The following is an 11,380-nucleotide window of genomic DNA, read 5'->3' as shown; positions in this document are numbered from 1 at the left end:
GTTGCATGGATAGCGGTTATGCTATAAAGGAGTGGTGTAGCGTTAGGCGAGCACCATGGTAATTGTCGTAGTGACAAGGCGGCCAAGTGGATTTCCTTGGTAAGGAAAGAGAGAGTAATGTAGCTCTGAGAGGGAGTGTAAATTCGCGGAAGTGAAAGCAGCAACGCAGAGTTATGATTGGAGTGGTCCAATTATGTTCATTGAGCAGCGTAATTGCGGTAGTGGTATGGGATCACATCTGGATTGGATGTCTGCTGAGGTCGCGGAAGGAATTCCGCGGGTGTAAAGCCAAGAGGCTTGGAAGGGATGCAGGGATGGAGTCTTGGACTCCCAGTTTGATTCTGATCAAGGAATTGTGTATGTAGTGGTGGTTCATCATGGGGGATGTTTGGAGGTGTCGTCAGTGTGACGGGTTTTCCTAACCTGAGAGTGCTAGGGCTAGTTCAGAATGTGCATGCGATTGAAAGAGGAGAACTCATGGGAGTTGCTCTGAGGCTGAAGAATGTGTCATTCTGTCAGCATGGAGTGGATAGAGTTGGACTCGGATCGGGAGCCCGGTGGTTCAGGGTTATCTCTATCTCGTAAGAGTCAAGTGATTGTTGTGATCAGGATCGAGAAAAGTGCCATGGAGTGGTACTTGGTTGACAAGTGTGGAGCCTGATACGTGTGGTTATCAAAGGGTAAAGCTGGTGGCTGGCTTGAGTCGGTGGTCAGGACACCACAAGACAGGAGAAAGTGAGTTTCGGGTTTCGATGGTTGTGTCTTGAGGAACCTGGTCTGGTTAATGTCAGGTGGTGTGTTGCGGGAGAAGTTCTGGAGTCGAGTTGCCGCAGGGTTTGAGGGCGAACCCTAATTTAAGTGGGGGAGAATTGTAACGCCCCGTTCTTAAAGTTTTTATGAATGAGTCCTTGAGATTTAAGAGAAAGGGTAATGATGGTCCTTTTATGGGAAAAGTGGAAAGGGAAGACCATGCATGGAAAAGAGGTCATGCTGGGTATGCTCAGCGTAAGCTGGACGTACGCCCAACGTAGTGGAGGAAAGAAATGTGGGTGTTTGGGTGAGTACGCCCAGCGTACTCTCAGAATCCCCAAAACCCTAATTTTAAGGCAACCACTATATAAAGAACATAAAGGCTTCCTCCTTAGCCCCCAAAATCACTCTCTCAACCTCAGAAACCCTAAGATAGTCGTCCCACCTCCTTGATTGGGTGTGTTTGGTCTTGAAAACCTTGGATTAGCAAAGGAGAGCATAAAGGAGGAAAGGAGAAGTTGTCAAAGAAGGAGAGGAACGACTGGAGCTTATAGGTCTGGGAAGACATCATCCTTTGGAGCCTATTTTGAGGTATAAAGCTTCTTTCTTGACATTCATATTGTGTAGATCTATGTGTTGTGAAGCTTTGACACCATTCTTGTCCCAAAAGTCCTCATCTTGATGCATGTTCTGAGTTGGTCGAGATTGTCTGTCCTTTCAGACCTTTGGAGAGGTCTTGAGTGAGAAAAATGAGGTCCCAAGGGCTGTGGTTGTTCCATGTGTGAGATATGTCGGTCTTAATGGATTAAGACCTTGGATTAAGAGCTTTATGGACGTCCCAAGTGATAAAGTTTGAGACTTTATGAATCTTAGGCATATTTGGCCTAAGGATCTGAAGTTTGGGCTTAAGAGCTTAAACCATTAAGACTTTATGTGATGTTGTTGAGCTGTGAGGTTACGCCCCGCGTAACCTATGAGTACGCCCAGCGTAGCGGGCCAGTGTCCCGATCCCAAGTTGCGAGCATTGTTGTACGCCCAGCGTACCCCATCTGTGGCATTTTCAATTTGGGCCTTGTAGTTTGGGCTGTTTTTGGGTTGCTGGATTTTGGGCCGTGACTGGACATTATGGATAGAGTATTGTGGGCCCATTGGTTGTTATGGATCATGAGTTTATGCCCATTTGGTGGGGTGGGCCCAATTTAGTCAATTGAGCCAATAATGGACTTTTCTTTGGACTTCTGGACTTTGGGCCATTGGTGGGCTTGGGAGCTCACCTAGTGTTGGGCCGGATTGAGTTAGGGGTAAAATGGTCAATTTACCCTTGGAAGGGTATTGTGCTTAGCCTAATGATTATTTGTGCTATATTGGCTAGTTCGGGATTTTCGGTGAGTCGGTGATTCGAGAATCTGCTTCTTCAGTTCAGAGTTTCGGCAGTGCGAGGTGAGTTATCCTCACTATATCAACAGGGTCTAAGGCACCAAGGCTGGCCCTTTATCGGATTGAGATCTGGGTATTTGTTGTTATGTTATTGCTTTGATATGTTTGCATCCTGGTAGCTAGGATGGTATACGTTAGAGACCTGGTTGAGGTCGGTATCCTGATATGTAGGGTGATGCTATGCTAGTGACCAGTTAGGTCGGTATCTTGGTTAGGATGATGATATGTTATGTGATCTATTTGATCGGTTTGTTGACTGTGAATTGTTATATGATTGTATGCTTATGTGCAAATGGTTGTTTGGACTGGAGTGGGGTTGAGGCGGGTCCTGCTTTGTGTTGTAGGCCAAGATACCCACGGCGGACCGGTTGTCCCGAAGGCCCAGCGAGCGGTCCGGATAGACTGTAGGCCCTAAGAGGGCGGACCAGATGTCCCGAGGCTCGGAGAGTGGACCAGGCCGACTAAAGGCCCGGTGCGGGTGGACCAGTCATACTGTAGACTCAGAGAGTGGACCAGGTGGATTGAAGGCCCGGTGCGGGTGGACCAATCACACTGCAGACCAGACGTGCCGAGGCTCGGAGAGTGGACCAGGCCGACTGAAGGCCCGGTGCGGGCGGACCAGACGTGCCGAGGCTCGGAGAGTGGACCAGGCCGACTGAAGGCCCGGTGCGGGCGGACCAGTCATACTGTACACTCAGAGAGTGGACCAGGTGGATTGAAGGCCCGGTGCGGGTGGACCAATCACACTGCAGACTCGATGTATATGGCTAGACTCAGAGAGTGGACCAGGTGGATTGAAGGCCCGGTGTGGGCGGAGCAATCACACTGCAGACTCGATGTATATGGCTAGACTCGGAGGGTGGACCAGGTGGACTGTTGGCCGGTGCGGCGGACCAGTCACACAGTCGACCCGAAGTGCATGGCTGTTCTGTGATCGGATATGATATGGCATGTTATGCGTGTATGGTATATGTGGTTGGTATTTTGGGGATATCTCACTAAGCTCTCGGGGCTTACAGTTGTGGTTTAATGTTTTTCATGTTCTTCAGGAGACCGTGGCAAGGCGAAGGCGTGATCGTACCGCTCCTCATGTTTATGTTGTGATGTGATACTGGGAATACTTTAATTTAATTGTATTGAAAACCTTTTTGTATTAATTTAATGAAATCGGGTTGTTTTTGAAAAGTTTAAATTGGTTGGAAATTTTCGGTCATTACAATATTAATACCGAAATACTTTGTGTTAAAATATACACTAAAATAGGATAGTGTTCTCTAAACAGAGTTGGTATTGGGAGCGTAGTAGTTTGCTCGCTAAGGAGATAAGACTTATTGTAGATGCCTAGTTCAATTAAACTTTATATTAGGTTGTCTTATTCGGAGTGTGTGTGGGTAAGTTAGGAACAGAGAGTAGAGTTATGTTACGTGACACTTTTAGGTGTTGATGGTACAAAATACATACTTGAATACAAATTGTAATCCTTTTTGGATGACCAGAAGTGGTGCCTCTATAGCAGGTAACTATAATGGTATGGCTGGTCATCTCGCAAAGTAAGATGACAACACTTGATCATTCTATATGGTCTTGTGAATTACATTGCTAGTGTGGGTTCATAACCTACAGACGTAGATGAAATCGGATACTATATTCATCTAATACTCTGATTGCTCAGGTGCCTTTATGACTCTTATACATCATGCAATTAGAATTGTATGACTCCAAGTTTCTGTTCAAATAAAACTTGGTGATGAGATTTCTTTTCACTTGGTAGTACCACAAGCGATATCTTAAGTATTAAATCCACAATTAATGTTGCTATTATTAGAAACATGGCCAACACATTCATTAATGTTATTGCAAGGATATATAAAATAAGGTAATCGCATAAACCAAAACTTCACTTTTATTGATTGAAGAGAAAATTGGAATGTGTCTTAACAATGCATAAAAAATGAAAATTGTGTTTCTAGAAATCTCTAAATAGTAATAGCAATCCTAATAAAATTATCCTAACTCCTTAATAGTAGTTCCAAATTCTGAACATCGAACCATGAGACAAAAGTCCATTTCCTATGATCAAATTTTGCTTAATTGTGCTTAAGATTCCTTGTTTCTTTTAGATCCTGTAATGTGACAACCCAAAGTTTGTTCCGCTAAATTTGACCGTTTCCGCTAACGGAATATGTCATTTTATAAAAGTTCCGTTAATATTGGGATTGTCAAATAAATAAATGTTTATTTATTTATTTATGTTTTAGGTTATTATTGTCATAACAAAATAAATAAAACTAGTAAATTTCATTTCCATTTATTTGGAAAATGTTATTTTTATTACGACCATTTAACCCGGGTAAAAAGTTGAAACCTCGTTAAGCTTTAGTATCGGGTAGTCGTATACCGGGTGCAACACCCAAGCCTTATATAAAGGAGGGTTAACACATCATAGAACTCTTTTACCACTCTAGATCCACTCTCTCTACTCTCTCTCTCTCTCTCTAGCTCGTTTTCGACTCAAAACCGCACGTTTCCGCCTCCAAAACGTAAGATCTTCTACCCTAACTTGTTCTAAACATCATTCCTTGTTGCAATGGCTCAAAAATCACACAAAATGGCCATCAAAAAGGAGTTCACTGCCTAAGAACCTCCTTAGGCCGTAAACACCTAAAATGGTGCCAAAAGTCCCAATTTTCCGTCCGACTGTCGTTGATTTCTTAGTTATATATCATGTATATTGGTGTTAGATATAAAAGTCTTCATCTTATTCAATACCTTCGTTATACAAATGCCGAGAACCATACACTCTAAGTTAACTATAATAGGTATAGTTAAGGCTACTACTACTCGTTACTTCTACTACTATACACACTATAACTATTATTATTACAAGATGATACATGTATAAGAGAACGCTCTATGAACTATACAAAAGACTACTACTCTATAACACAAGAGAAAACACTAATCCAGAGTATAACACACTATTCCTCTATAAGACACTCTACCGCGCCTACACCATGTGACCAGGGCTTTCCGGAAGGAAGGCAACACTACATGTATAGATCTATACGGGGCAGACACTATTATATCCCGACTGTTAACTACATTCCGAGCCGACCAGGCTCAGGGGTGGTACTACTTCACTACACTACGTATGACCGGGAAGGTCATCAGACTCTCTATTTCTCACGCTATTGGTCACATAAAGGAATACACGTATATCCACATTAATACACTAAGACTAAAGTCTAAGCTAACATCCCGAAGTAAGTAAGTATTTATTACTAATGGAAGTTTGCACCACTACTACTGTCAACAGGCATAACTTTTCCTTATCTACATTACATACTTGAGATTTACCACTATACTGTTACAACTAAAGGTTTTCAATGATAAAACTTACATGCAACTTAAAGGATTTCACTTACGATGTACTTTCTGGAAAATATAGGATTTTCTAGGGTTTTCTATTACTTATAAAACATAAATTGCAGCTTTTCACACTATAAGTTTTACAACATTTTATACATCAACCACACTAAATTCTTATGAACTCACTAGCTTTATGCTGATACTCGTTTTCAAAATAACTTGTATCCTCAGGTCAAAGATAGACAGGTACAGGTGCAGCATTTTGGAGAGGATGGAGCATACAAGATCCATCTCTTATTTTTGATATATTTTTGGTGTCTATTGAAACTTTACAGAACACGCTTGTAACTAAACTCACTATGTAAATGAAATGGTTGTTGTCTCTTGTTTTTACTATTATGCAATTGTTATGATACTGTACATGACGTCCTCCACCCCGGAACGTATTCCGCCGTTATCGGTTTTGGGGTGTGACATGTAATACCATCAAAATATGATCAACACATTATGTGTTAAGCATCTATGAATAGGAACTTATTGTGGAGTTAGATAATGGATCTACCTGAAGTAGAGTCATATGAATTGACTTTACCATCTTCAAGATCCTTCAGGTATTTTAGGCAGCTTCGCTTCTAAAGTCCCTTCAACTAGAAGTAGAAAGAAATGGACTCATTGGGGTCAACATTGGGAATGATCTTAGAATCAATCTCTTTATTTACCATATGATCAAACAGTTTGACTTTGGCTGATACCTTTCGATTGGTAAGGGAAAGTTGTTTTTTATCACAAACATCACCATTGTCAATGTCCTTGGAAACCTTGGTATTAGACCCTATAAGGATGATTTTGTGTTCGCATCTGGTTCGGTTCTTATGGTTTCACGAGTTTGGATTTGTGATATGTTGAAGACGAAGATTATTTTGACGATGTGACGTGACACTTATTTTTGATCCTTGGATTAAATTTTTGGCATTGCTGGACCATGTTTTTGGACTCACATCATCTTTATCCAGACTACATTTTGTGGATGCTTCACATTTTTAGCAGGTTATTCTTTGAAGAATTTCGGTGTATTATGATTCGAGAACTCAAGATGTTTTTCAGACTTTTTAAAGCCGAAGTGTTTCTTTTATTGGATCTTCTACTTGCTCATGGCGACCTCCTTATTCGGGTGATTATGACTGGTTTGAAGTTTTTGATCTTATCTTTTCTGCTTCATTGGTTGTGCTTTGAAGTCGAAGACCTTCATTTTAGAGATTCATGGTCAGTTTCAGACTTCACAGACACTTCAGAGTTTCAGAGACATTTCAGCACTTGATTTCATTTTATTACCACACTTGGTAGTCGGATTATTGTATTATAGCATTGTATCACTTATTGTATCTCTCATCATTTGTAAGCATTTAGGGAAAGAATGTTGGTGCATGTAGATGCTCCACAAATAATGAGTGATAGTTAGGTTGTATTTTCCCTTTGTTGTATTTATGGTATATATACTCTCCCTCCTATATAAAGGGAGAGTTGGTCATTTCTTATTTTTAAGCTAGCTCTTTTTTCTAAGCTAGTGCACTTTTCTTACAATGTAACTTCTAGAGAGAGAAAGTGGTGGGTTCTCCCACCCAGGGAGAGTTTCTCTCCCACCATGTTCTTCATGCGATATTAGTATTATCTCTCTTTTGTTCTTAGTCTTTTTTCATGAACTCATAATATGTTCTTCGTGTTCATACTTACAAAAACACGATTAATCTTGAGATATCTTACTTCCACATTCACCGTTCGTTATAAAAATGGGTCTCTACACCCACAATGATATATATATATATATATATATATATATATATATATATATATATATATATATACATATATGGTTAAGTTCAAATGAGAACACTTTTTAACGTGAGAACGTGAGAAAACTATTTTATGTTACTATTTTATTATGAATTTTGTATATACAACGATATGACATTATTCATCAACAAATATACGAACAATCACACATTAATATTCACATTAAAATTTTGTATGTACAACTTTATGACATTATTCATCACCGAATATATGAACAATCACAGATTGAACATTCACATTAGAATTTACTAAATTACTATATATATATATATATATATATATATATATATATATATATATATATATATATAGTAGTAGAATAGCAATATAAAATTAAATATATTCATATTATAATTACTAAAATACTATATATATATATTAAATTCATAGTAGAATAGTAACATAAAATAGTGTTTTCACGTTCTTACATTAAATAGTGTTTTTATTTGAACTTATATATATATATATATATATATATATATATATATATATATATATATACGGTTAGGTTATTTTGTTTTCACTATCTATTGTGTGCATGTATGATTGATTCTGGACCGATCATTTTAGTTATTTTAAGAAAGTAATTAATGCATATTACATGTTGAAGATATAATGGATATTAATTACATTTTCAGCATTTAATATGCATTAATTACTTTCTTAAAATAACTAAACTGATTGGTCCAGAATCAATCATACATGCACACAATAGATAGTGAAAACATTTGAACCTAACTATATATATATATATATATATATATATATATATATATATATATATATATATATATATATATATATATATATATATATATCTTTACTATCTTATAAAAAAATCTTACTATTTCTATTAATAGGTTGAATATAATAATAATATTTTTTTAAGACGTTCAAACCGTTAAGCTAACAGTACAAACAACCACCAATTAAATAATATTAAATATGTAATCCTCCAAACCTCTAAACTCAATGTACAATCAGCGAATGCATATCTTTTTTTATTTTTAAGAGACTTTTGACCGAAACTATTTGAAGTTTGATCGAGTCGAATATCTCGGATGATAAGTTAACTTCTACAATATTTAATTTTAAAAAATCCCCAATTTTCGCCCTTATTGCTATATCTCGACTTTTAAATCAGGGGAAAACACATTTCTAGCTTGATTTACTGGTCATCACACTGTTTTCTCCCTTTTCCCCCTATACTCATCCCCTCAAACTCCTCCTCGAACTCACCTCTTCGATCTCCTAGCACTACATACATAGCTATAGAAATCAATCGTTTATGACGGTAAAAGGTCGATGTATTTTTTTATCTTCGTCGTGTTTGTCTCGAACTTGTTTGTTTTTCCAAAGTGGGAGAAAATCATTACGAAGGGCAGTAACCAAAGACAACAGAAACTCATGAGGGTTTAGTTTCGCATTTTGCAATGTAAGGTAAAATTCTTACATCCTATTCTGTATTTATGAGTGATTATTTATGCTAATTCTATTTCATGTTTTCAGTTGAGTTCCCATGGTTTTTAACTGTGTGTTTTGATGGGATCTCATTAGCCCTTTTGCTGATTCCATATTTGTGCCGATTTGTTTGCATTTTGCTGCCAAAATAGACTGTCGAATCATGTAAATGATTATTTCGACTACGTGACTTCAATCATTGTAATCGCTTGCATCTCAGCCTCTTTATCATCATTCTTTGCAATTCGACCATGTTCTTTATTCCTTTGTTACAGGTTGTTGAAAATTTGGCAACTTTGTTGAATACATTTATAGCCTATTTATTTCCTTTATTTGATGAGATATCATTTTATTTAATGTATATGTGGGCAAGTGCTAATGCTGGTTATCCCTGCTAATTCAAATTTCATTTTTTATTGATATTGATTATGCCTATGTTAAGCAATTTGATTTATTTTTCAGGGAAAACAATGTTTTGAAGGACAAGGACACAAGAACTAAAGAGAGAAGAAACTATATTTGCATATTTTATGAAAAAGCAACTTTGAAGTACAAATACTTCTCTTAACTTGCTCGTAAGAATGCTTACCATAATCATCCTTTGTAACAATTACATTTTTCTTAATTTACAAACCAGGTATTATGGAAAATATCATATACATCCATGATCCATGATGTAATTTTTTCCCTTTTGATCAGTTGTTTCCTTCTTAATCAACTTAATTTATGCAATTTTCAAAAATGTATAAATGTCAAGACTTTTAGAATTTCATTTAGTCAATTACTTGTGGATAATGTGTATGGTTTTTTAGGGTTGCAATTGGTGACAATAAGTGCATGTGTTGTGTGTGTATGTATATGACTATTGTTGACCATATCTGTGCATCATGGATGTAAGGTATGCCAATTTTCATCATAAACATGTCACCATTTTCGTTTTTGAATACGAGTCCATGTTTTGGGGTTTTTTCGACTTTTGAAGACTATCCACAATATGATTTTCTTGACCTAATATTGCTATATTTTTACTATCATCTATTGTAGATTTTTGACCATTTATTGCTTTGGTTTTACTACTAGAAACCTTGATGCTAACTGAATTTGTGGTGGATTATAATAGTTTGAAGCTTATGGTTCTATGCATGTTCATATTAGGAGCAAGCAGGAAAGAGCAAGGTTAGCTAGGAGTCTTCAAAAGGAAGGACTATAGTCAGATGCAAATATTTCTGGTAAAGCTATTGAATAAAATAGTTCATTTAAATTTCATTTGTTTATTGTTCAGGCAGAATCATGAATAGTCACTTATTCCACTAAGGCCATCAACAGTTGGATGCTTATGGTTCTAAAAGGATTTTTATGCAAGCTTTAAGTCCTTTGGGTTTATAATTAATAGTTTTTATGCTCTTTATCAACAGAGGCCAACTCTGAAGCAACCGTTCGCCTCAAGGTTTTGAATTATTGCATGAAGCTTGAGCACACATCGACTTAAACTTAACATAAATTGTTTCATGTCAAATCAATGCACGACAAAATACAACGTAAGGCAAATAAGGGTGGTATGTCTTTGTTTCAATTTCCATAGTTCTTTGAAATTAATATTTTTTTTGGTGAAAAGAGTCGGTTATATGACCATGCCACTTAATGGAAACATCTTAACACTTGGTTCTTATTGGGTCTACAAATTTCTAAAAATAACAACATGCTTCCTTTATTTGTATATTATTACATTCTATATTCTTTCTTCCAGTTACATTCTTATATTTATGAATATCCTACCCAATCATACATCAATATCATCCAAATGTAAACCATGTTGGAATACTTACTAGGTATTTATCTATCTCTACTTTTAATATTCATTCGTTAAAAAAGCTGATAGTTTTATTAAACCAGGTTAGAATCCTTTTTTGTAAATCCAAATATCACATTTTATGCAATAACACCTTTTTTACTATAGGGTACACATGTGTTCATATTTTGCTCAAAAGGATGTGTAAATATGGACCATCATGCAAGCTTTTTGACTATTCAATGGGAGCGGTAAGTTGATATATAAAGTAAAAATAGTCCAGGCGACCTCGCTACCACAAATCTCACCATAAACCTTTTTAGTTATGATCTAAGTAAAGTATGTAACATATGCCTGTAATCGATATTATATGTTATCTTATTTTCATTTTTATATACATTTTATGTTATAGTTACTTGAAAAATGATTATCAAATCATATATTGGGATTTATTAGAAGAGTAAGAATTTTATTTTTATTACTGCATGGATTGAATTATTGGAAAGATGGAAATAAAGTCAAGGTTTTACCGAATGAATTATCTTTTTTTTAATAGATTGGTGGTAGGAGTTAAAGGGATTAGGGTCAATCTGATTAAATATTATATAATATAAAAAAAAGGTAATAAATACAACAAAAGTGTTTAAAGTATAAGAGAATAAACATTCATTTTGAACGTAGTTACTAAAATAGAAACTAAACCTGGATATTGTATAAATATGA

The 11,380-nt window shown here is 36.5% G+C and overlaps 1 long non-coding RNA gene across 2 annotated transcripts; it reads left to right on the top strand.

Moving 5' to 3' along the window:
- The first annotated feature begins 8,539 nt into the window (after positions 1-8,539).
- On the top strand, positions 8,540-11,052 carry LOC145071467 (uncharacterized). 2 transcript variants are annotated; one of them, XR_013690495.1, is made up of 5 exons: positions 8,540-8,847; positions 9,331-9,443; positions 10,024-10,097; positions 10,284-10,697; positions 10,826-11,052. It is a non-coding gene; the product is annotated as an uncharacterized LOC145071467 (long non-coding RNA). The 2 variants fall into 2 exon arrangements; XR_013690494.1 differs by having other exon boundaries at positions 10,284-11,052.
- The last annotated feature ends 328 nt before the right edge of the window (positions 11,053-11,380 follow it).

The sequence above is a fragment of the Lactuca serriola genome, chromosome 8 (genome assembly GCF_051521515.1).
Source record: "Lactuca serriola cultivar US96UC23 chromosome 8, Lser_US96UC23_V15, whole genome shotgun sequence".
NCBI lineage: Eukaryota > Viridiplantae > Streptophyta > Magnoliopsida > Asterales > Asteraceae > Lactuca > Lactuca serriola.
This window is presented reverse-complemented; position numbering and strand designations above follow the sequence as displayed.